This window comes from Callithrix jacchus, chromosome 14 (genome assembly GCF_049354715.1).
Source record: "Callithrix jacchus isolate 240 chromosome 14, calJac240_pri, whole genome shotgun sequence".
NCBI lineage: Eukaryota > Metazoa > Chordata > Mammalia > Primates > Cebidae > Callithrix > Callithrix jacchus.
The window spans coordinates 63,301,651-63,325,822 of NC_133515.1; the positions used below are offsets into that span (position 1 = coordinate 63,301,651).

Genomic DNA, 24,172 nt, shown 5'->3' on the forward strand with positions numbered 1-24,172 from the left:
TCCTCTTTTACCACTAGTGCACAGAACATCTGGGAGCCAGGGGTTCTATTGTTATTTAAGATGACAATCTGCTGCAATTGTCTGCCTTCATTCACAACCAATCCTGGGGGATATCTTAATCACAATTAGATGACAGAGATGCTAAGCAAAAAAGGAATCATTTGCTACAGCGGAACTCAGAGAGGAGAAAGAAAAAAGAGATGAACTTGACTGTCAAGGAAGTAATATCCATTCTGTAAAACCGAATAATGTCTTATGATCGACAGCTAATCTTTGTAGACTCTGAACTATAAAGATTGCAATTAAACCCCCACTAAGACAAGAAGCAGATAAAATCTCAACTGGATTAGGCCTGATTTTTTTTTTTTTTTTTTTTTTTTGCCAGAGTTTTGATTTTGTTATCCAGGCTGGAGTACAATGGCATGATCTTGGCTCACCACAACCCCTGTCTCCCAAGTTCAAGTGATTCTTCTGCCTCAGCCTCCCAAGTAGCTGAGATTACAGGCATGCACCACCATGCCCAGCTAATTTTATATTTTAAGTTGAGATGGGGTATCTCCATGTTGGTCAGGCTGGTCTCAAACTCCCGACCTCAGGTGATCTGCTTAGCTCTGCCTCCCAAAGTGCTGGAATTACAGGCATGAGCCACTGCACCCCCCTATCTGATCCTTTAGGAGATGCATTCATTAATGAGCCTTCTGGCTCAAAATAAAGGTGATTGTTATGGTCTTTTGTCACAAAGTGGTTCTTTAAATGTATATATAATTAACAGTCAGTAAACATAGTGTGCCAGCCAAATTCTTTTGAACAGAAATAAATCATTTTTAGTGTTTATTTTAATTTTACTTACAAAATTTTTAAATCATTTTTAATTTTTAATTTTTTTGTATCACTGCAGGATTAAGAAAGAAATCAAAAAGGTAGTTTGAAGGACACTATATCCTAAAGCCTATATGCAAGAAGTCCTAAAAATAACTAAGTTCAGAAATATTTGTACTGTTATGAATGTGGTTAATGGTTTTTTAAATTATTATTATTATTGGTAGAGTTCACCATGGGTCCTAAAAGATTTCTGTGACTTGAAGAAAAGGTCAGCCAGACAGCTAGAAGTAATAACTTAATTATTCTTTAGTACCTCTTCAGTTAAAATTAAACTGGTAAGGATGAATGTGAAGACCAGGAAGACCTTTTGTCAGAGGCATTTGAACCAGAGCAATTCCATCTCAAATAGGAATGAGTAAAATGAGCCTGAGACCTACTGGGTTGCATTCCCAGATGGCTAGGCATTGTAAGTCACAGGATGAGATAGGAGGTGGGCACAAGATACAGGTCACAATGATCTTGCTGATAAAGCAGGTTGCAGTAAAGAAGATGGCCAAAACCCATATGATGACAAGAGTGTCCTCTGGTCGTCCTCCCTGCTACACTCCCACCAGGGTCATGTCAGTTTGCAAACCTATGGCAACATCAGGAAGTTACCCTATACGGTCTAAAAAGGGGAGGCATGAATAATCCACCCCTTGTTTAGCATGTAATCGAGAAATAACCAGCTGGAGCAGCTGCTGCCGAGTCCGGATCCCACTGCTGTGCGCCCCTGACGCCCGCCCGACGTACATTCCTGGTTCCTTTTGGTTCCAAGTCCAAAATGGCAACTCTCAAGGATCAGCTGATTCATAAACTTCTAAAGGAAGAACAGACCCTCCCAGAATAAGATTACAGTTGTTGGGGTTGGTGCTGTTGGTATGGCCTGTGCCATCAGTATCTTAATGAAGGACTTGGCAGATGAACTTGCTCTTCTTGATGTCATTGAAGACAAATTGAAGGGAGAGATGATGAATCTCCAACATAGCAGCCTTTTCCTTAGAACACCAAAGATTGTCTCTGGCAAAGATTATAATGTAACTGCAAACTCGAAACTGTTCGTTATTACGGCTGGGGCACGTCAGCAAGCGGGAGAAAGCCGTCTTAATTTGGTGTAGCGTAACGTGAACGTCTTTAAATTCATCATTCCTAATGGTGTAAAATACAGCTCAAACTGCAAGTTGCTTATCGTTTCAAATCCAGTGGATATCTCGACCTGTGTGGCTTGGACGATAAGTGGCTTTCCCAAAAACCGTGTTATTGGAAGTGGTTGCAATCTGGATCCAGCCCGATTCAATTACCTGATGGGGAAAGGCTGGGAGTTCACCCCTTAAGCTGTCATGGGTGGGTCCTTGGGGAACATGGAGATTCCAGTGTGCCTGTATGGAGTGGAGTGAATGTTGCTGGTGTCTCCCTGAAGACTCTGCACCCAGATTTAGGGACTGATCCAGATAAGGAACAGTGGAAAGAGGTTCACAAGCAGGTGGTTGAGAGTGCTTACGAGGTGATCATACTCAAAGGCTACACATCCTGGGCCATTGGACTTTCTGTGGCAGATTTGGCAGAGACTATAATGAAGAATCTTAGGCGGGTGCACCCAATTTCCACCATGATTAAGGGTCTCTATGGAATAAAGGATGATGTCTTCCTTAGTGTTCCTTGCATTTTGGGACAGAAGGGAATCTCAGACGTTGTGAAGGTGACTCTGACTCCTGAGGAAGAGGCCCGTTTGAAGAAGAGTGCGGATACACTTTGGGGGATCCAAAAAGAGCTGCAATTTTAAAGTCTTCTGATGTCATACCATTTCACTGTCTAGGCTACAACACTTTTTAGTTGGAGATTGAGCATGTTGTCCTTTTTATCTGATCTGTGATTAAAGCAGTAATATTTTAAGATGGACTGGGAAAAACATCAATTCCAAAAGTTAGAAATAGAAATGGTTTGTAAAGTCCTTCAGCTATATTCTGATGCTGGATGGTGGTAACCTTGTGTAGTCCTAAACTGGTTAGTGTGAAATAGTTCTGCCACCTCTGAGGCACCACTGTCAGTGCTGCACATGCTGCAGTTGCCCCTTGAGCCAGAGAGATGTTCATTTGTTATATAACTTCCCGGCTCCTTCACTGAACATGCCTAGTCCAACATTTTTTCCCAGTCGGTCACATCCTGGCATTCAATGTATGGATCCAATATCGCATGTCTTGTTCCAAAGGATCTTATTTTGTGAACTATATATTTCAATAGTGTAAATTACCATACAATGTAAAAAGATCTACATATAAACAATGCAACCAACTATCCAAGTGTTACACTAACTAAAACCCCCAATAAACCTTGAACAGTGACAAAAAAAAAAAAAAGAAATAACCATAGAAATGAGCAACCAGTTGCCCTATTAGTCATGGTAAAAATTCTCTGTGACATTATTTTATGTACATATTAGCAATTTGAGGGAATATGAGCAGACACACAATTTTCTGGGAACATGTGTCAATACAAAAGTCTTTGGGCACTTTTCTTCTATTTTTATGATCTGCATTGGTGTTTCAATTTATTTCTTGTGTCTATATGATAAACACCATGCTCAGAATTGATCATAAATCATACATACAACATAACCTCCTTGGATAACCTCAATATCAATTTATTTTTTAAAATTTACATACAAATTGTTCCACAAAATATGGCTGCTGTTAGGCAAGTCATGGATGGAATGTTAATGCCAGCTGAGGTTTCCTAATAATGTGATTTATCATCCTGGAGTCTGAGAATAAAACTTATATGTTCCCATGATTACTTTAAAATTCCTTATTTGAAAAGAAAACATGCATTAAACAATTAATTTCTGCTCTCACCACTCAAAACCCATTTGGAATAATATACCACCAATGAATTTAAAGATGCCAATAAATAATTAAATTTTAGCTTGATAGTCTATTGTGACATTTCTATTTCCTTTTTTTGTTCATACAATCATATATCTCATATAAACATTGTATTCTGGGCCAATAAAACTCCTGTATATTAATATAGAAAATAAATTATTTCCAAATGTAATATGTAAATTATATTTTCAGTATGCTCCAACATAAAATGCATAGTTGCTAAGGAACTTTATAGTACTTGTGATGCATTGAATGATTTTATGGTTGAACAGTGTCATAATTAAGCCTAACGACTTGCATTCCTGAGTCCCTGAATCCTTGCACTGTCCTTACTATTGCTGTGATCTCAGTTATGTTACTTAACCTCTCTGTGGCTCAGGCATCTACATCTGTAATGTGGGGACTGTATTAGTACCTACCTCACATGAATGTTTGAAGATTAAATGAGGTGCTATTTGTGAAACACTTAGAGCAGTCGCTGGAACACAGTAAGTGCTACATAGCTATTTGCTAAGTGAATACGTAAACTAAGCCTTAATGTAAAGAACCGTGACCTACAAAAGAAAACTATGCATGTAAGCATGAGGTAATTATCTTATTATATACCAAGCTGTTTGAAATTAACAGCTTTAATTGACAAAATGCCCAAGATATTATCCATTTTTCTTAAGAGTAGGTAGAAACCTCAATCTTATGGCTACTTAGTATAAAAGACAGCTTCAGAATTTTCTGTTCTCTTTTCCAAAACATTAAAGTCAGTCTCAGTTGTGGGAAGGAATTGCAATTCATGTACTCAAATCCACCTACATATTCCGTATTTAAACCCACAGTAAAAGCTACTGAATGGCCACGCAGTCTATGAATAAAAACTTTAGGGTTGAGAGAGTCATTGTGTCTGCAGGCTGTCATTTCATCTTTCTGCAGGTAGACCATACCAACTGTTTCCCCTCAGTTAGTCAAGCTGCAGTTCTCAATTTCAAGGGAATTGAATTAAACAAATCCCTTCGCATTTGACACCCTTTCAAATATCTGAACACTGTTTTCCAGGATGCTCCATGCCAAGCCTGTTTTTTCTCAACTAAACAGTCTCAGTTTTCAGTGGTTTTTCAAACAGCATGCTGTTTATAATCAGTATATTTTATTACTAGTCAAATAGTGGAAGTAAAATATTCATGCCCCCAAATATGAAACTACATAAAATAATAAGCATTAAAAAGGAGGGGATAGAAGAATGCTGGTCAAGGTGACATATGAATTTCAACTTGGTGACATATGAATTTCAACAAGTAGGGTGTGGGACAGGCTATTCTCCTGTCCCACACCCTACTTCAAAAGTATAGTAATGACAAATAATACATAAAAAAAGAAAAAATAAAGAAAATACTGGGATCAAAACCAAATATTTGGTTGTTTTGTACCAAAACTATATCAAAACACAAAGTAAAGACGAGATACTACTCTGCAGGTATGTTGGGCTCTGTGTGTGGAATCACGTAGGGTTGACCAGAAGAAGATAAGCTCCATGGGGTAATATTCATTTCTAATCACAGAACTGGAAGTAGACTTACGTCTTGAAGTCAAGCATGGTAAGAAGAAATACTAGAAAAAAGTAAAAAAAAAAATTTAAAAAAATTAAAATATATGACCTAAAAAAATTTGTTGACTGACTTATTTTACTCTACCATATTCAAAGTTGTAGATGGAGAGTAGTAGGAGGGAAAAGTCCTTACTTAGTGGCCAGAAAATGAACGAAATGGCTGACTCAATGACTGTGTCTGCAATATCCCAGACTACTGTTACTGAGCAAAACCCAGAAATATCATTAATCTAACTTAGGCCTGGGAGATCCTAGGATTCATCTTCCAATCCAATCTTCCAATCCAAAAAAAAATATATGAGACTCTGCAAAATATAAAACATATGAACAAATCTTCCACTTAAAAAAAGAAAAAATTATGAAACTAAAACAAGCAGGAATAAAACAACAGAAAAAAAAATGACCAGAATCTTGCAAATGAAAGAGGATATAATTGAAGTGACTGAAAGATAAGATAAATCCTAAACAGGATGGGATTAAAGAGATAATTAGTAAAAGACACAGAGAAATGGAAAGAAGTAGTAAAGAGACATGGTTTCAGAAACAATAAGCATATTATATATACATATATATATACACACACACACACATCTGGGTATGTACACACATATATATGCATATACATATATTTACATCTATGCACTTATAGATTGATAGATATTTAATCCTTTGGTAAAATGGGCATTTTTCCTATTTTGTTCACGAGGCAACCAATGTACAGAAAGTTTACTTAACTTTACAGGTATCTACTGGTAGCTAAAGAGTTAATAAGCAGACAGAATTTGAAGCCAGTTGATACCATTCCAAAGCTTCTCTGAGGATAATAAAGGAGGAAAAAGAATGGAAAAAAAAGCAATATTTGAAAAGGTAATAGCTCTTAATTTTCCACAACTGAAGGAAGACAATGCACCTCAGATCAAAAGTACACTCTGTGCAGGGAGCAGGATAAATAAACTCAAATCTGTAACTAGACACTTTGTAGTGAAACTGCAGAATAGAAAAAGTTGAAGAAATCTTAAAAGCTAACAGACACAAAAGAGATTACCTACAAATGAGCAACAATTAGATTGACACAGACTTCTGGAAAACAACGGCAGCCAGAGAGAATGGAATGATACCTTCTCAGTGCCGAGAGAAATTACGGACAATCTGGAGCTTTTATGGAGGTGAACTCTCATTCAAGAGGGAGGGCAAAATAAAGACACTTTCAGACTTATAAAGACTTTACCAGTTTGCCAACATTTGTATACATGTTAGCAAAATCAGAGTGAATGCAAAAGAAAGGCTAAAACACATATGAAAATAAAACAGAAATGGACAAATATGAGAAAAGAATGGTTTTTAAAAAGATAAAATTAAACTCTAGCTAATGTTAATAAAATGAGCTCTTTGAAAGTTAATTAAAATTGCTAAAATCTCTTATATTTAGGAAGAAACACATTCTGAATAATATTATTTTGAGCAACTCAGTTGTGTATAGAGGAGATAATCACACTGAATAGGTCATGGCCATCCATAGCCATTCATCTGGACCATGCCTCCCTTTTATTTCATATGGTTATTATATTTCCCTTTCCTTTGCATCTCAACTCCTACTTTCTCCACTCCACACCCCTTTCATAGTTACTCAAGTAGTTTTGAATGAGTAACTTTAGTATTTATTCAAATGAGTCAACTTGGATGTGTATGATGAAATGTAATAATTCACTGCTTAGGATAACAAGGAAAATCAAAATAAATACAATGCCTTGCTTTCCAGCACAGGCATGAAAAACAGAGTAGAGAAAGGAGTGGGAAAAAGAATATTTCAACATGTTATTACAGAATAGAAGTGGAAAAATAAACACACAAAAGGTGACATTATTAAGAGAAAACACAAGATAATATTGAAGAAATAATCTCTCTCCACATCAATACTTATAAAAGGTGAATGAATTCAATTTACTTATGTAACGGCAAATTTTATGTCTTGTCACATTGGAGAAATTGTTTTTTAGTTCTAATTGCATTTTGCTAGATTCATTAAGACTTTCATTGTACACAAAATGAGATCAACTATAAATAGGGATAGTTTTACTTTTTCCCTTCCAATCTGTATTTTCTTTGTTTTTCCTGCCAAGTTGCTTTCACTAAAACCTCTACTACAATTTTGAAAGGAAACCGTAAAAGCAGATGTCCTTGTTTTCTTCCTGATTTTAGGGCGAAATAGTTTAGTATTTCACCATTAAGTATGATATTAAGTGTAGGTTTTTTACACACCCTTTATCAGATTAAAGAAGTTTCCTTCTATTCCTAGTTTTTAAAAATATTTTAAATATGAAAAGGTATTAAATTTTACAAGTTCCTTTTATATATCAACTGAGATGTCTATTTTTTTTATTTTTCTGTTAATACTGTGTGTTACATTAATTGACTTTCAGAAATTAATCACTTTTGACATCCTATGATAAATCCCACTCACTCATGAAGCATAATAATTTTTATATGTTTCTTGATTCCATTCCTTAGTATTATGTTGAGGTTTTGCATATATATTCATAAACAATATTGGTTTAAAGTTTTATTTTATTGTAATGTCTTTGGCTTTGAGATGAGGGTGATACTGAATTTATAGAATGAATTGGGAAGTAGTCCCTTTTCTTCTATTTTTGGGAAATGTTTATAAAGAACTAGTATTAATTAAACTTTAATTGTTTGATAGAAGTCATCAGTAAAGCCATCTGTGCCTCAGCTTTGTGTGTCTGTGCTGTTAAATTAATTACTAATTTGACTGCTTTGCTTATTATAGACCTATTCAGATTTTCTCTTCTTGACTCACTTTTTGAAGTTTATATGTTTTAAGAAATTTGTCAATTTCATCTTACTAATCTGTTGAGCTACTCCTTGTTGTTCATAGTATTTCTTTATAATCTTTTTTATTTCTATAAGGTTGGTAGTTTTTCCACTTCTGTTTTTGATTTTGTCATTTTGAATTTGTTCTCTTACTTTTTGCTCAGATTAACTAATAGTTTGTCAATTTCTGTTATCTTTTTAATGAATCTTTTTTTGTTTCATTGATTTTCTCTATTGTGTTTCTACCCTATAATTCTTTAATTTTACTATCATATTTATTATTAACAGCAGTATAATTTCCTTCCTTTTGCTACCTTTAGGTTTAGTTTGCTCTTCTTTTTCCAGTGCTTTATGGTAGAAAGTCGGGTCATTGATTTGAGATGTTCTTATATTTTTCATATATAGACATTTACCACTCTCAAATTTCATCGAATCACTCCTTTGCCACATTCCATGAGTTTTTGTCTGTTGTTTTTATTTCATTTCATTTCATTAATTATTCTGGAAGTTATTCTAATTCTCTTTGTGATTTTTGTTTTTGACCCATTGTTCATTTAGAAGTCTATTGCTAATTCCTCATATTTTTTTAATTTTCCAAATTTATTTGTATCAATTATTGTTTCATTCCATTGTGTTCAAAGAACATGCTTTGTGTGATTTCAATTCTTTTTAATTTATTGAGGTTTCTTTTGGCCTCTCATATTCTGGAGTATGTCCCATGGACATATATATCCTGCTGTTGTTTGGTAATGTGTTCTACAGATGTTCGTTAGATCTACTTGTTTATAGTGCTGTTCAGGTCTTCTGTGTTTTTACTGGTCTCCTGCCTCATTGTTCTAGCCATTATTAAAAGTGAAATATTGATTTTTTAGCTATTTTTTTGCTTTTCTCTTGTTCCCTTCAATTTTGCCAATTTTGGCTTCATGAATTTAGTAGAAAAACTTGGCTTCTTTGTAGGTGCATATAATTTACCATTATTCTATTTTTCTGTTTTTCATTTAAAAAATGTCCTCCTTTATTGCTGTTTTTTGTTGTTGTTAAAATCCATTTGTCTAATAAAATATCCACCCCAGCTCTCTTATGTTGGCTATTACATGTTTTCCTTTTTCTGTCCTTCCAATTTCTGTTACTTGCTTCCAATCTGAAGAATTCCCTTTACTATTTCTTGTAAGGGAGGTCAGCTAGGGACAAGTTCTCTCACTTGTTAGCCTCCACTAATGCTAGCTGATTGTTCTATTATTTTTGAAAATAAATGACATTACTTACTTCACAGTCTGATCAAATTAAATTTGATCTCTCTAAAAGAGTACTCTTTGACCATAGTTTTTGAGCCTTGTTCTGACCCAAGGAAGATTATCTGTCTCTTTTTCTGATTCTCTCTGTTAAACTCTAGCTACCTATGGTTTCATTGGCTGCCTATTGGAAATACCTGCCCCTTCTCAATTGCTTACCTTTAAATTTTCCATTGTTTTCTACAGTGCCTTTAGACTAAATATTCTCCAGGTTTTATAAAGTCAGTTCCCTTACTAAGAACTGTGAGCTGTGGAGCTTTCTGTTCTTATGATCAGTTTTTACCCCAGCAAAAGCCTGCATGTCACTGCTTTTGATTGGGGGTAGGGCCAAAGTGACACCGCTAATCTACAAGGGGGCACTGTATGGGGAAGTAGCCCTTGACCTTCTCAACCTGTTTTTCTTGTAAAACTTCCGTCTTATCAGTAAAATGAATTAGGGCAACTTGAACCCAATATTATCTGACATGCCTTGAGTAGCTGATTGATATAGCCTGTTGTGATGGTTAATTTTATATGTCAACTTGACTAGGTTAACGGATGCCCAGATAGCTGGTAAAACATTATTTCTAGGTGTGTCTATGAGAATGTTTCAGAAAGGATAAAACACAAAAGAAGGGCAAATATTTTTTGTTTCTCCTTGAACTGGGACATTCACCTTTTTCTCAAACATTAGTGTCCCTGGTTCTTAGGCCCTTGGACTCTGGAACTTGACACTCCTTGTTAAGATAATTATTTGATAATTTTTCCATTTTTTAATTGAAATTGTTTAAATTTCTTTGTCTTTTGGGTCAATACTGAAAAACTATTTTTCCTTCAAAATTATTCACTACATATAGTATTTTTCAATGTAGTTGTATATTTGTGCAAAGTAGTCAGTCATATTTGGAACTTCCTTTTCAGCTATTGATATTATCAGAAAAATATCACATGCACTTCTGTAGAACTTATTTTTAGTACACTCTAACTGCAAAAAGTAGTCATAGCTTTTCTAAATCAACTGTCTTGATAGAGTTTTATTTCCCTTGTCATGTTCTCTTATAGTTAGGTTTTCTCCCTTTTTAATTAATTGGATTAAATAGTAATGAACATATTTTGATTTTTATATACAATTCACTTTCAAAATTTTTCAATAGTTATATAGCTTTTCTTTCTTGCCCATTGTTTTATCTTTATTATAACATTTCTTTCATTTTCTTTCAATGTATTTTTTCAATTTTTCATTGAAATGTTTAACATTTTCTTTCATTTTATATTTTCATTGATCTAATTGCTGCTATAAATTGTTCTATAATGTCTTTTAAAATATTATCTAATAGATTCTGTAATGTACTGAATCTTATTATCAATGCTTTTAAATTATTTTTGAAATCTTGATTTACACTTCTTCTTTGACACAGCACTTTATTATTTTTTTCAATGTAGAAAAGTCTTAGGCCAAGTCTTGTGGCTCATTCTTGTAATCCCAGCAGTTTGAGAGGCCCAGGCAAGCAGATTGCTTGAGCACAGGTTTTTGAGACCAGCCTGGGCAACATGGCAAATTCCCATCTCTACCAAAAATTAAAGAAAAAATAATTAGCCAGGCATAGTGGTGCACATCTGTAGTCCCAGCTACTTGGGAGGCAGAGGTGGGAGGATTGCTTGAGCCCCAGAGGTGAAGTGAAGGTTACAGTGGGCTAAGATCACACTACTGCACTTCAGTCTGAGTGACAAAGCCAGAACTTGTCTCAAAAAAAAAAAGAAAGTGTTTTTTTCTTTTAACCTTGTTACTAATGTACAGTTTTCTTGCATTGTGATAAGAGATTTCTGTTTTTATCTTTATGATATTTATAAAGTTTGCCTTTGCAGGCTAATATGGTCAGTTTTTGTGAATGTTTTATACATATTTGAGAATGTGAATTCACTGTTACAGGTATTACTTTCAATATATAATCATGATATCTACATTTTTACTTATCTTGTTTTGCTTTCTATATCCTCACTTTTTGTTTACTTATCTGTTTTAGATTGAGAATAGTATGCTAAAGACTTCTATTACTATGTATTTCCATTTGTTTTTTCCTTATGCCTTCTAGGGTCCTATTTTTAGAAAGAAACTGCTCTGAATGTTATGCGTAGATGCCTCATTTGTTAGTTAGGTACTACATTGTGATTTGTAATAATCTTGGCTTGTATAGTAATTTTATTATTTTATTTTTATCTATTTTTACTGGTTTTGTCTTATCACTATAATTGAGAACCAATTACATCATTTTTTGCATTCCTTACAAAATCTATATTAGTATTTCCTCTATGAAAATAAACAAATATTTACATATTTATATGTAATTTATATACATATATTTATATATATATATATTATTCAACTTGTAGTTTGAATTATACTCAAATATTTACAGAAGTGCATGTAGTACTTGTCTGATAATGTCTATACCCAAAACAAGTATCAAACATGGTATTAATATTAGATATTACATCTTTAAACTCCTGAATATTTTGCTAACATAGCCAACTGGTCCAACTATCCAGATATACCCAAACTCTGAGTTTATTACATCAAAATGCATTGCAAATATATGTACTCAGAACTCGGCTTAGACACAGAAACACTGCCAAATTCATTCAGTGCAGAGATTAAAATGAACTCTGATCTCACTCTTTGAAATATGGGCATTCCACTGTAATTACCGTCAAAATCATAGTAATGGTCAGATTGACACTTCAAAAGAAATACCTCTAGCTCCTAAAACACTAAGCAACAAGCACTTGAAACATAGTGTTTAAATAGAAGTCTTGATAGAATAGATTTTCTGCCTTATTTTTCAAAGTTAGTGTTTAAAAATGGCCTTTTTGGTAGAAACAGAGGCATCTTTGACTTTTTAAACAAAAGATGCAGAGGTAAAGAGAATCTGCCTCACTTTCAAAAATTTTTTAAAAAGTATAAACTATCTCAGCAGATGTTCTATTGAACATAGTGTCAGGGAAATAATGAAAAATTTTAAGCTGGAAAGATCGTATATTGATTTAGTGTGTTTGTTTTTCTGCAACTTAGTTACTTATTTTTAAGTAACAACATCTACATAATAAAGCTCACTAGAATTACATTATGTTTACTAAATGCCACTGGTGATGTTAAAAGATCTTTCCTTAACTATTTGGGTTCATTCATACATGTCATCCATATTAGCAGTCAGAATGTCAGAGTGGGCTCGTTAAATCTACCACTTACATAATGACGTGTATTTCTGAGTGTGTATGGTAGACTGCTGCCAAGGATTTTTCAAGATTCCACTATGAACATTTACTTACAAATTAATCACATCTTTTCTCATAAAATATCTATGTCAGGAATTAATTGTCTTCTTCTATATCTGATTTTCATAACTTTATGTTATATTATCCTCATTATTACTTACTACTGTTTTTTTCAATTCAACATTTTCTGATTAGGACTAAGTTTAATACCAGTGGATTTTTCCCAAATGGTAAGAGTGTAGTCTCTATACATAAAGGTAAAAAAGGCCAATGGCCTATCAGGTTATCATTATAACAATAACATTTGAAATAACTTTGAATATGGGCTTTAGTACTACAACAAATAGAGGAGAGAATTAGAGGCTAGGAAGTAAGGGGTGGAGAAAAATATTGGATTGAAAAATAAAGATCATAATAAAGGTAAAAACTGATTTCAGCAGAAATTAAGGAAATTGAGTGAGTGAAATACTCACTGATCATTCAGTAAACAACTAATAAAGCCCTAGAATATGCCAGGTATCATTCAAGAAAGAAAGGGATTAATGACTCTTCATTTTCTCATCCAACGTAGGTTTTTTTAAATTTTTCATTAGAAATTACTATATGCTTAGAACTATGCTAGATATAGGCACTAGTGATACAATCATAATTATACCCAGGCATAACTTTTAAACTTAGAATTACAGTCTGGTTGAAGAGAGACATTAATCAATCACACAAATAGAGGTAAAAATCACAACAAAATTAAGAGGAGAAGAAGTATGTCCATGCCCAGCTTACACACAATAAAATGTCTAGATTCATCTGGCGTGCAGTGGGGATCAGGGAAGATCTCTTTAAGAAAATGATAGGAGAGCTTAACTTTGGCAAGGGTGGCATAGAGAGTGTTCCAGGTGGAAGAATTAGAAGTAGCAGAACACTGAGCACATTTGAGAAACTAAACAAAGGTTCAGAATGGTCAGTGGACAGATTCTAAGGCAAGTCATGGCTTACAGGTGAGAGGGAACAGCTGAAGTAGGGATGTAAACTTCAAGTTGAGGAGTTGGCCTCTACCCGGTGATGTGCTAGAACCAACTTCCACTGGATTTCCAGGCCAATTGAGCACATTCTCCAAACTCAACACTCAGAGATACCACATTGCTAGCTTGCATAGTTATACTGCAGAAATTTGGCAAATGCTACAGGGGGGACAGGTGGAAGGTTTTCATCACTCACCTGCCTCTTTCTGTCCTCCTGCACTGCCCAGCTGATTGTTAAGCAACAAACAGCACAGCACTACCTTCATCTATCTATGAAAGAAAAACTTGAACCACTTTAAAATGGAGGTGGGGCATGAATTTTTATTTTTTTTTAAAGCACTCCAGGTACAGGGTAGAAAATGGATTGGAATAGAGGAAGAGGTTCAGAGAAAACCAATAGAAATCTGTTATCATTCCAGCATAGAGATGATGGTATTTGGACATGTGATGGGATTAGAAACAAGAGATTTTCAACACTGTCTTTCTTCAGGTATAATCAAGAAAAGTTTCAAAAGGTTATAATACAGAGTGGTGATTATTGTGGTTAGAAAGGTGAATTAGGATAATTTGAAGAGAGCAGGTTAAGTATACACAGGTTGTTAGGTGAGTCCTCAGTGCAAAAGCTGAAGTCAGATGATTGGATGGAAACAAAGTAAGTTAAATAGATTCTTAAGTTTTCAACAGAAATGAAAGATCATTCGGGAGGATGGTAGATGAAATAATGATAGAGGGCTGTACAAGTAAATACCATAGACTTCAAAATGAGAAAAGTGTTGAAATCATGCTAAAGAAGTGAAAGCAGGAAACAAAGAAAATGCTAGTTTTCTTTAATTCACAAATTGATAGGAGAGGCTTTGGAGCAGTTGGGAAAGAAGAGAGACCATTAAGAAGAAAACGAAAAAAAATGCTTTGATTCAGACAAATGTGTGTTGGAAGCAAAATATCGAGGATGTCTCCATGGCAGCTAAGTCCTGGCCAAATTCTCCACTTCATTTTGAAGCAAAGCCTTTCAGAATCTGTCCAGTGCTTGGCACAGTGAGGGCTGGGAAAAGGGACAGCCATTATTGAAAATTGGCTGGGACGATGTGCAGGTGGAGAGAAAAGCGACAAATGAGCAGCTGAAAAACACTAATGAAGTGTTTGTAATGAAGTGGTAGCGAAGGCTTAAAAAATACTGTCTTACATTTCCCCAGATGGTGACTCCAAGAATGAGAAGTGATTACTTTTACTTCCTTTAGCATCCCAGGCATTTCTTGCTAGAAGCTTCCTTCATAAACATATCTAAGCTCCAGGACTCTATCAATCGTAATTTTGATAGAAACTTACCCTCGTATCTGACTTGGCAGAATAAAAGATGACACATACCGTGTTAGTGGAGTATGCAATGTCCTTACTTGGTTGTTAACATTTCCTCCGTTAGAATTACAGGTTACATGTCTGGCATTTTCCTGAAACTTGACACATCTTTCAGACTCTGAAAACTAAATGTTTCACCTTCTTATTGGGTACTAATTTTTACTCTAGAAATGTTTTTGGCATTTTATTTTATTTTATTTTACTGAGACAGAGTCTCACTCTGTCACCCAGTCTGGAGTGCAGTGGCACGATCTTGACTCACTGCAACCTCCACCTCCTGGGTTCAAGCAATTCTCCTGTACCAGTCTCCCTAGTAGCTGGGACTACAGGTGCATGTTACCATGCCCAGCTAATTTTTGTATTTTTTTAGAGACGGGGTTTCACCATGTTGGTCAGGCTGGTCTCAAACTCCTGACCTCAGGTGATCCACCCGCCTCGGCCTCCCAAATGCTGTGATTATAGGCATGGGCCACCGCGCCAGGCCTTTTAGGCATTTTGAAAGCAGATCATGGTATATTGGTCGATCTGAATATAAAAGCTGTACATTTAATATATAGCCACCAAAAATCACAAAGTATTTAGTTAATATATTTTATAATGTTTGCCTCACAAAATTGGTCAGAAATGCAATTGTCATGCAAAAACTATAGTCATTCTTTTTTTCTAAATAACATACGTGTGTGTGTGTGTGTGTGTGTGTGTGTGTGTGTGTGTGTTTAGAGAGAAAAAGAGAGAAGAAGAGTCTGATAATGTGGACTTAAGCACCAAGATAATCTGTGAAAAATCAAGTATTTTAAATTAGAGTTTGTCACAATTGTCTTGACAAGAGAGAAAACAACTGCAAATGACATTTTTATGTGTGGGCAGTTTCAAAATATTAAGAAAAGGAGCTATTAACCTAAGGTTTATAGAAGAATCTTTCTCTATGTGTTGTAATAGTTTGTGAAAAATTCCTGAAGGTTTTTCAGGAGAACATTGTTGTTTTATATTTAAAATTTTTATTTTTCCTTCATTAATGGCACTGCTGAAATACTAAGAGGACATTGTGGAAGTTGGCCAAACTTTAACTGAAGTATATCTGGTTTCTAGGAGGGAGTGTGGACAAACTTAAGTTTTATGTCCCTTCCCAGGTCTATCCTATAACAAAACAAAATACTCTATCAGAATATATAATTTCTAAGACTTTTTAAAATGGAGAATTATTATTAAATATTAGATACTAACAGATGTAGTTGATTTGGAAGAAGGGACTGTCATGAATGTGAATTTATTTCATTTAATAAATTGACAGCACTGTGATGATTACTTTTACATGTCAATTTTGCTGGGCTAAGGGAAGGCCAGATAGCTGATCAAACATTGTTTCTGGATGTGTTTGTGAGAATGTTTCCAGAAGAGACATTCCCTCATTTCACAGATTGAAATGAATCTGTGGACTGATTAAAGATGATCTCCCTTAAAAATATGAAGAGCTATCATTCAATCCTTGGAGACCCTATTATAAATTTTTAAAGAGGTAGAGTAAAGGTTAATTTGCACTCTTTTCTTGATCCAAGACTGCTGTATTCTCCAGCTCTTGGACATTGGAGCTTTCAGTGCATGGGCTTTGGACTTAGATCTGATATACCCTATCACCCTTGCCTGGCTCTCAAGCCTTTGGAGTGAGATTGAATTGCACCACGGGCTTCCCTGGTGCTCCAGCTTGCAGCTGGAAGATCATGTGACTTCTTAACCTTCACAATCATATGAGCCACGTTTAGAATAAATACACAGCACCCATACACACATATATCCTATTGGTTTTGTCTCGCTGGAGAATCCTGACAGATAAAACCATTTTGAAAAGATTTCTCTAAACATTTTTTCTATAATAATTTAATCTTGGTAAAGACAGATTTTATTCACACATCATGAAGACATGTCAAGAACAATGTCCCTGCGATGTTGAGATAGTATTATAGAAAATTAATAGTGATGTTTTTTGGCAGGATGATTACCTGGTTAATTATTCCTAACCTTCTTTGTACTTAACTGGCTTTCTATTTTTCTGCAATAAACATTTTCTACTTATTCAGGAATCTTTAATGTATAATCAAATAATACAAATCATTTAAAATGCTTCTCCGAGTTCTTAATGTTGTTATTCTAGAACCACATTTATGAAGTCTACAAATTCTTTTCATAGCCTTCAGTTAAATAATCGAAATCAGCAATTAATCTGCTCTTATGTTTTAATATTTTATCCTAGTATTTTCATCCTACCATGAATTAGTGTTTATCAACCATTCCTAATAAAAAAATCCACCCTGGGAATATATTAAATAATAGATTCTTAGGCCTCACTGTACGTGTAAAAATAGAAATCAAGGTGACTGGCCATCTGTTAAAAAAAAAATGTCCATTCTCAATAATCTTATACTCAAACTAATTTGAGAATGCTATCTTACAAGATGTTCCAAACGCCAAACCAAGTGTCTTCCTCTCCTACTACCTTTTCTAGCTGTAATCCTTTAACATACCAAACCAGTTTGTTCTCGTATTTCTTGACTGCTTAGAAATACAGCAACTCATACTGGAGCGTTTTGATCAAATAGGAAACTATGGGAGACTAGGTAAGGTATCCTCAAGTTAGCTGGGGTCCTAACCCTGGAGCAGTGGGAGTAGGGTTAGGGTGCATGAAAGGACCAGGGAAATATATTCTTACCACATCTCCAAAATTGTTATCGCCTGGGTTGTCTTTCCTGCTAATGTTTCTGCCTTTGCCTTGCTCTGATCTATTGTCCACCCAGGCCACTTCTTCTTGTAAATTTCATCTACTGTTTTTCACATAATTCTCTGTTTTGACTTCTGATATTTAAAGCTGAATATAATAACTTGATTCTGGTTTCTGATTTTTTTTCTTGACAGCCTAGAATTAAAACACTCAACCCTCAAAATCCCTCTTTTAAGATGAATACTCCAGAGAGTTTCTGCTGAAAGATTCAAGTTATCTAACCTGGACAGACAGTAACAACAGTTAATTAGTTCAAGTTGGGAAACACCCTAGTTGATCCAGTTGCTCTTCTTGACCAGACTGGTTGAATTCCTGTGTAGACACACAGCATCAGACTCAAGTGAAATTCATTTAAATTGATTTGTTGTAATTAGGTAGACATGGCTTACTTTCTTCTGTGTTTATTTAGAGATAATTAGAGTATAATTTCTAGTAATGAAATACCTAGACTACACACTCTCATTCTTATTAATAGAAAAAAGTCATAGCATTGAAAAATAAACTCTCTTAACAATAGGTGGTTCAAAGGTGAAAAATAGCATGATTACAGTATGGAAAATAAGTGTTCCATAGACACATTTCTAACTATTCATTTTAGAGTCATAAAAGCATAAATATAGCTATTGTATAGGAACAAATATTATGTTCATTGATAAATACTTAGAGATTAAGATCATAAGTTTTCCAGACATATAGTGTAGTGAACTTCAGGGTCAAATAGTTTCATGTTCATAAACTAGCTCTGCTACTTATTATATGTTTACTCTCAGGAGAAAACACACAAACAAACATCCTTTCTAAGCCTGAAGATTAAATAGGATTCTATGCAGAAAGTATTAATTTTGACCCACATAAGTACTATAAATATTACTATTTCCAGTGTGGTTATAATTCCCCATATTATTACCACTTATATATGTGTATGCCTTATATATGTGTATGCTATTGCACAGGTTTTACATCTTAAGCATATATTTAATTCAGAGGTGTAGAATTCCATTCTTAATAAGAGGCAAAAAAATTGCTACTTTTAAATTAAATTAATAATTAAGGGAGATAGAGATTTAAAATGTATACTCATCAATTCACTTTAGACAGACTTAACAATCCATGGCTGCAATTTGTTTAGTTATTTTTGTTAAAAAATTAACAGCAGCTTAATGATTATATTTAAAATAAAGTCACATCTCCTGTCCTCTTTTAGGCTTCTCTTAATGCTTCTGCTTTATTTGTTTAGAGAAGATATTTCCTAGGAGTGAAACCATATTTTTAAAATCAATAGTAGAACCTGCTAATCTCTAATAAATCTGGCATGTACATCTAACACACTAGCAATAATTACGGGAATATTGGTTATCCACCACCAAAGTTTCTAATCCTTGAGTGATGATTTTCTTAGAAACTGAGGTTAACCTTATATATAGCTTTCATCCTACTCTTTACTCTGAAACACTTTCTTCCTGTCAAGATTGTCAAAATTTAAGAAATCAAAGATCAGGAGTTTCAGAAGTGAATATCAGTACAAGTTTGATGTTGACCATATCTTACCTTTGCTCAGGCCGCAGTAACAGAGCTCTTGCTGGTGATCAAATCAGTGCTTTGCATTCAGGTATCACAACCCTTTTTCCCTTTCATACTAAAGAGTCCACGTTCATTCCCTGCATATTATTTCAGTTTCTGTGGAAATGGGACCTGTCATCTTTCTTTTTCACTTAATGCTTTCTAAGAAATGGATGTTTCCCCTGCTACTTGGCTTTTAGATTAACGTTTTCTTTCTTTTTTTTTTTTTTTTTTTGACATCTTCAATTGTCTGGCCTGTGAAGTTTGCAATCTCAGAGTTCAGCTCCTCCTTCATCTGTTTCACTGCCAAGTCATGGGATATGTTTCTATGTTGGATAAATATTGTTTACTATATTTATTAAAAAGAATAGATAATGAACAAAACTTTGTGCAGCATGGAAGAATTGTATGTCCCCACTAATTTTACAAACACTAATCATGTGCCAAACATGTTACAAAATTAGTCTGTGCAAGAGGACAGAGCCGAACAAGTCCAAAGCCTCTACTTTCATGGTATTTTCCAAGTCCTAGTAATTTAGAGAAGCAAGAAGAGACAAACTTCCAATTGAGAATTTGGATGCAAGGGAAAATGGTAACCTTGCACCACACAAGCATCTCTTAATTTAGGTGGTGACAATTGGGTTGCCAATATTCTTGTTTCAGCCAAGTAACCATTTTTAACCTATATGACAATGCATCTTACAGCTATTTGAATATTTTATTGTCCTTTGATATTACTTAATAAAAATGAGTATAGAAAGAAAATATAATCTTCACCCAAAGCCAACAAATATAGGAAAGAATGCTCATCATCACTGGTCATTAGAGAAATGCAAATCAAAACCACATTGAGATACCATCTCATGCCAGTTAGAATGCTGATGATTAAAAAATCAGGAGACAACAGATGCTGGAGAGGGTGTGGAGAAATAGGAATGATTTTACACTGTGGTTTGGAGTGTGAATTAATTCAACCATTGTGGAAGACAGTGTGGTGATTCCTCAAGGACCTAGAAATAGAAATACCATTTGACTCAGCAATCTCATTACTGGGTATATACCCAAAGGGTTATAAATCATTCTATTATAAAGACACATGCACATGTATGTTTACTGTGGCACTCTTCACAATAGCAAAGACTTGGAACCAACTCAAATGCCCATCAATAATAGACTGGATAAGGAAAATATGGCACAGATACACCATAGAATACTATGCAGCCATAAAAAAGGATGAATTCATGTCCTTTCCAAGGACATGGATGAAGCTGGAAACCATCATTCTCAGCAAACTGACACAAGAAGAGAAAACCAAACACTGCATGTTCTTACTCATAATTGGGTGTGGAATAATGAGAACACATGGACACAAGGTGGGGAACATCACACACCAGGGCCTATGGGGGGTTGGGAGGCTAGGGGAAGTATAGCAGAGGATGGGGGGCTGAGGGAGGGATAGTATTAGGAGAAATACTTAATGTAGATGATGGGGTTATGGTTGCAGCAAACCACCATGACACACATATACCTATGTAACAAACCCGCATGTTCTGCACATGTACCCCAGAACTTAAAGTATGATAATAATAAAGAAGAAAGAAAAATTAAAAGTGCTAATTCTATGATGATTATTTGAGAGAAATATGGGTATCACTAAGAGCTTTAAAGGTAGTAAATTTTTATTTGTTACCATTTTGACATTTATTGATCAAAATCTAATTGCATATGTTTGAAGGAAAATAAAAGACTAAAACTTGAAAATTGAAAATACATCACTGAAGATCCTAGCAGAATATTGGTAGTAGTGGAAGGATTAAATAAATCTTTAAAATTATAAAATTAAAAATAGCTTTAGATGTAGGGTTTGTATGTCTATTGAGCATTCTATTTGGGAAAAATATTTCTGACTCTTTTATCAGTACAAGAAAGTTCAAATTTCTTTTAAATTATGTATACTAATAATGTGAATGTCAGAATTAGCCTCACAATATCTTTTTTTTTTTTTTTTTTTTTTTTTTTTTTTTTTTTTTGCGGCGGGGTTTTGCTCTTGTTTCCCAGGCTGGAGTGCAATGGCGCGATCTCGGCTCACCGCAACCTCCGCCTCCTGGGTTCAGGCAATTCTCCTGCCTCAGCCTCCTGAGTAGCTGGGATTACAGGCATGCGCCACCATGCCCAGCTAATTTTTTGTATCTTTAGTAGAGACGGGGTTTCACCATGTTGACCTGGATGGTCTCGATCTGTTGACCTCGTGATCCACCCGCCTCGGCCTCCCAAAGTGCTGGGATTACAGGCTTGAGCCACCGCGCCCGGCCCTAGCCTCACAATATCTTAGTGATTTCCTTCTTCAATCACTTACAAAAGTCTTCATCAAGTTCTTCTTTTGATGGTTAAACAAAATTATTTTCTGGTAACTATTCTGATGGTCAAACCAAATAAGCATAACTTCAGGTAAGCTAAGAATAAATTTAGGCAAAAACAATTTCTTTAGAAATTTGTTTTATTGTTTCACTCAAATTTTCAGCAGTCAATTATGCATTGTGTAATTCTTGGGAAAATATGGATTTTACATGTTAAAGATTTTATAGTATTTTTTAGTCCCTTGGAAATATCCCTGACCCCAGCCCATAATATATGTCTCTTTCTTGCCTGTTTATATGTACCTTTCAGACATGTTTTTATTCAAGGTTGAACATTCTGGTGATACAAGTAAAAATATCTTATAAAACATTTCAAGTGTTATACCAATTTTGGCTATTCATAAGTATCTTTTAACTAAAAACTAAAATCAAAATATGACCTGATCAAGGCCATTTAGATAATATTCTGGATTTGCGCCCCCATGTCAATTTGTTATATCTATACATTCATTGGGTAATTATATAAGAAAATATACACTGCTTTTAGAGAATGCAAATTAATTTTATCTTTAGGTAATTTATGTCATTCATACACACACACACAAACACATACACACACAGACACATGCATAGCAGCCAAGCACAAGGAAATACAATCCAATCCAGCAAGAATCTAAATGTTATCTCTTTTTACACAGAAATAAGTCTTTTCCTTTTCCACCCCCTCAGATATATTGGCAAGTTGTGATAAAAGGATCTAAATGTTCCTTCTCCATAGTTAAGATCAAAGAGAAGGTAATTATTCTTCGGCTCACTCCTGACTCCAGGCCATTTCCCTTAACAGCACATATATACCCACAGGGCTAAAGTGATGCTAGGAACCTCTGCTCACACAGCCCTCTTGACCCTCCCTTCCTCCAATATTGCTGTGCTGGACTCTGAGTCATAATAAAGGATACAAATATGTGATCTGGAAGACCTGTTTCACTATTTGTCCTTGGGAGTCGCCTATCTCATCATACAAAGGAAAAGTCCTTCAGCTTCTGCTGTTACAGTTTGCTCTTTAGCTTCACCTACTTCAGGCTGTTTGGGTTCAGGATTATTTTGGTATTGTCCCGCACAGTTCTCAGACTGCAATGTCTCAGAGGGAAGACAAAATGTCTTCTTCCCACTCTTCTGCCTGTTGGCTTGTACTTGTGTTGGCTTAATGTCTTAAGATATTAAATAGTCATGTTTACATTAAACACATTTGATCTCTCCTTTCTATGTTTATCAACTAAATTCTATGTTTTCTAGGGTGGATCTAAGGCTAAGAAAATAGTTAAATATTCTGCATAAAGGATTCTGGTATTTATTTATCTACTTCTTTTATCATCTTCTTTTCAACTTTTGTTTTAGAATCAAGGGGTACATGTGTAAGTTTGGTTGGTATATATTTAAATATATGTTGATATACTGATGCTTTGAATCATGTGAGTTCATTATTGAAAAGTGAGATATCTGCAGCTCCATAGCTTAATTATGACAATAAAGAACAGGGTCTCTACATCAACATGACTCTATTGTTGGTTATAGAAAATTTCTACTCAAGAAGATAAAGCTGTAAGCATGGTAAGTAATGCTCTTGTTGGCTGCAGGAACTCCCTCACATTCTATTTATCCAAATAATAAACTGTGAAACCAGTTTTTTCATTGGAATACAATTTGCTCATTAGGTAAAGAGCCCTGCTTAGGACATTAGATCACTTTACTGAACTACCCATCAGACTATATCATCATTGGGTCCATCAGTGATAAATAAACTTATATTACAAAATCTGGCCAATTCATCCATGAAAAGGCCCATCTTAAAATATTTCAACCCCAAACCCCTACACCCTATGATTATCTACACTTGATCTCTCTTATCTGAGCAACTACTAAGACTGCCATAATAAACTAGACTTTACTTGATTAACAGGTAATTCTAATGTTTTAAGAGTTAAAATAAATACATTTATTTATGGGGTTATGTGAATTGGTGTTACAAGCCACCATTATTAAGCTGCTCATAAATAATCATATTCAGTTGATTTTTGCATTCTGAAATTTGAATCAAAATATTCAAGAATGAGGGGTGGGGAAATCAAACCCTAAACAGAAAAACTTACTCTGGATCTTGGTTTTATCTTGGTTTTCAAGAGCATATAATAAATTATGGGAATTTAGGCAAGATTTTGCAAAAGTGTGGTCTATATAATAGAGTCTGTGGAGCCTAACCAAATCAAAATAAATTTTGACAGAGTGTAAAACACAGCTTCCTTTTTCATTAAAGAAAAGCATGCCAAGAGAAGAAACATGACCCTTGGAAATGCTTTCCTGACCTAATAATTTTTTTATATGCAGCTTGTG

The 24,172-nt window shown here is 34.7% G+C and overlaps 1 pseudogene across 1 annotated transcript; it reads left to right on the forward strand.

Annotated features, from left to right (window-relative positions):
* Positions 1 to 1,627: 1,627 nt before the first annotated feature.
* Positions 1,628 to 2,648, forward strand: LOC100405667 (L-lactate dehydrogenase A chain pseudogene; annotated as a pseudogene). Its single transcript, XR_013526103.1, has one exon. The product of XR_013526103.1 is annotated as an L-lactate dehydrogenase A chain pseudogene (transcript).
* Positions 2,649 to 24,172: the final 21,524 nt, after the last annotated feature.